We start from the raw sequence: 3793 nt of genomic DNA, 5'->3' as shown, positions 1-3793 counted from the left end.
TTTCAGCCAATATAACACATATTAAAGCATCCTGATAAAACCAATGACTGCATAAAGTTGTCTAAAGAAATAAAGATAGAACTGGTCTGCTTTAATAAAATTCATGAGGCAGGTCAGTTTCTAAAGTATGTTATCATATTTTCTGGATTGTGATATACAATTTAATCCTTCCTAAAATAAATAGACTGATTAAAATTCCATTATCCTGACAGTTCCCAATAAACCTTAGTCCCAATGATCCCCTTTCTTTTTAATTATTTAAGCCATTATAATTAATTCTAGTTTTATGACATCTGCTGATAAACATTACAGCCACCTTATTCACTATTCAAACAATGTGAAAGCTGCTGGAGTCCATACAAAACATTCAGGCAACCTAAGAGTTTCTAACCTCATTCACATGTTTTAAAGCCTTCTTTTCCTATATTGGAATACAGTTGTTATTGTTTCTTTCTTTTTTTTTCTTTAATCATGTTCTTAGTTTCAATTGTCTTCATTTTATGTAGAAAAAAGACAACTTAAATTTGAATTGTAAAGTGGAAAAGTTCTATTTTGAATGAATGGAAAATTAAAAATGTCTCTCTTTATTTTCCTTTAAGATTTCTCTTCCTAATACCTGAAATGATTGCTTTATAATATTTAGTGTCTCAATTCCAAGGATCCAGGATTTCATTATCTTTTTTTTCCTGGGTATTTTTATTTCATAGTAGATACAGCTTAAATCTCAGAAACGTATTTGGAAATAAGAAAGGGGCCAATTCAGATCAATGCCTGTCATTTTCAACATTCACAAATGTCATTGTACTACCCAAATATAGAAACTGAGTTATATCATTTCATAGCTTCCTTAAGACTCCTTCCTTCCTGATAAACACAAAATCAAGATCTATTTCTCTTGTGAAAACTCCCAACAGCTCTAAGTGAATCTATGCTTTTCTCATCACCAAAGGGCAAACTAGAAAAGAGTCTAGGTCATTTTAGGAGCACAGCTTCTCTAAGTACAATAAATAAATCCATATTTATTAATATAATATAGATAATTATATAATTACATGATCTAATAATTAATAATATTAACATTTATTTATTTAATACATCAATATTTATTAAACATCTACTATATGCCAGCACTTACTAAGTGTGGGGTTTACAAAAAATAGTCAAAAGACAGTCCCTGCCCTCAAGGAGCTTACAATCTGTTGCAGGAGACAATATACAAATATAAACAAAGACTTCTGTGTATATATATCTATGTATATACACATACATACATGTAGGAAGCCAGTTTCATTGAATAGCCAAGAACAGGCCCAGCCCAAGCAAGCCTTTATGGCACATTACTTAGGTATTGATTTACCTTTTGAGAAGAGCTTATGGACTGTTCTAGTGCTTTATGTTTATTCTGCATGTTTATAGATTACTACAAGTTGGCTTCATTCTCCTTCCCCCAACTTGCTTTTTTTTCCCTGAAAATGTATTTCTCATTCTGTATTTATTCTGTCACATTTCTGTTAAAAGTTAGGAAGAGTGATTGCTCATTATTAGTCTGGATAAGTACTGATTTATCACTGCATTAATCATAATACTTAAGTCTTTCAAAGCTGTTATCCTTTACATAAATTAGCAGCTGGGTGACATAGTGGATAGAGTGAGTGACAAGTCTGGAGTCAGGAAGACCCAGGTTCCTGAGTACAAATCTAGCTTCAGACACTTCCTCACTGTGTGACCCTGGTCAATTCACTTAACCCTTTTTTGCCTCAGTTTATTCTATTGTAAAATGGGCTGTAGAAAGAAATGGAAAACCACTTTTATATATTTGTCAAAAAAAACCCCAAATGGCATCACAAAGAGTCCAAAATGACTGAAAAAAATGACTACAAGAGAAAGACATAAATTAGCACAATTGTATAAATTCTTCTCTTGGTTCCATTTGCCCCACTCTGCACTGGTTCAAGTCTTCCAGATTTCTCTGAATCCATTGCATTCATTATTTAATATAATACTTTATTACTACATTCTTATTCCACGTATCATTCAGCCATTCTCTAATTGATGTAAACACACTTCATTTCTAGTCCTTTGCTGCAACAAAAACCACTCCTTTAAGTATTGTTGTATTTTTGGGTCTTTTCCTTTGATATCTTTGGGGCTTGTTTCCCCAACAAATTTTGTATATGTGTTCTAAAAGTCTTAGCATAGTTTTAAGCTTAAAGATTTTAGCTTAAATATGAACCAAGGTGTTTGGAACACCACATATTTCTGTACCAGATTCTCTGTATGTCTGTCTCTGAGTGCTCAACCTTCCTCTTTATATAAGAATGAGACTCATGAGATGCCTAATGACCTCATCCCCTCCTCCATGGAGCTGTAATTTTCTCATCTATCCAATTATGTAAAATATTAAATTCCTTCCTCTCATTCCTTATTTCTTTCATAGCATATTCCTTTCCTTCCCTTCCTTTTCCCTGTTCTCCCCAAAATCAGAAAATAGAACAAAACTATATATAAGATCCAAATTTCTTTTTATCCTATGATCTTCAAAAAGTGCCATTGTGAAAGAACATTTAATTCTTGCCATTATACTAGCCTTGTAGATTTGCTTAAGATTTAACCCTTTCTAATTGCTCAAATATAGTAACTCACCTTTATGAACTCTGTGATCCAGTGACACTGGTTTCCTTGCTGTTCCTCAAACAAGTCACTCCATCTCACAACTCCGGGTATTTTCATTGGCTGTTCTCCATGTCTATACTGCTCTGGCCCTCACGTCTGCCTCTTAGTTTCTTTGTTTTTCTTCAAAATTCAGCTTACATATCACATTCCGTGGAAGCCTTTCCTTGTTCCCATCTAGGTCTCTCACAGACCAAGACCAAGAGCCTATTGGCTTCAGGGATTAAATTGCTAAGATTGTGCTGACTTTAAGTGATTTCATGAAGAATCACTTGATGATAATGTCTACAAGATTCCAGCCATATTCTTGTGTAGCCCTGGACTAAATGGAAGAGCTTATTGATATTTCTTTGATAGAATTTTTAATGTTTGTTTGTAGTTCTGTTTGCCAGGATGTTTCTCAGAGGATATGGGTTTTACTGGATCTTTTAGATCACCATCTTTGCTAGAAATTCACCCTTGCCTCTACTTATATTCAAGTCTTACTGATTCTTCTACCATATTTATCCTTTGCATCTATCTGCTGTCCTCCACTCAGAACACTTCCACCCTAACTCCTATTCTCATTACCTCTCACCAGGCATTGTTTTTCAATTGCCTCCAGATTTGTTCACTTGATTCCAGGCTAGCCACGTCTAATACATCCTCCACACAGGGGCTAAAGCAAACATTCTAAAGCACAAGTTTAAACATACTATTTTCTCAAGGTTCTTCAGTGACTGCTTTGTCTTTAGGACCATATATTAATACCTATATCTGTCTTTCAAAGCTCTTTAGAGTCTGTCTGCAATTCATAGGATTAGAGAGTTGGAGATGGAAGTCACCTCAGAAGTCACTGAATTTAGCCCTATCATTTTGTAGATGAGGCAACTGGGGTCCAGAGAGTAATTTGCTTACAATCTGAGGCGAGATTCAAATGTAGTCCTTCCTAACTTCCAATATTCTATTACTCCTCACATCACTCCCTCTCACAAGCACTGTTTTAGCCAGTGTTGTCTACTCTCTCCATTCTTTGCTATTTGTGTGTCCATCTAATGGTCTGATTCCTTTATATAGGCAGAATCCTATGTCTAGAATATGGCTTTCTCTTCACTTTCACCTATTAGAATCCCTAGCTTACTTT

The sequence above is a fragment of the Phascolarctos cinereus genome, unplaced genomic scaffold (genome assembly GCF_003287225.1).
Source record: "Phascolarctos cinereus isolate Bilbo 61053 unplaced genomic scaffold, phaCin_HiC Scaffold_5;HRSCAF=322, whole genome shotgun sequence".
NCBI lineage: Eukaryota > Metazoa > Chordata > Mammalia > Diprotodontia > Phascolarctidae > Phascolarctos > Phascolarctos cinereus.
The sequence above is the reverse complement of the archived record's forward strand: the minus strand, read 5'-3'. Positions refer to the sequence as shown.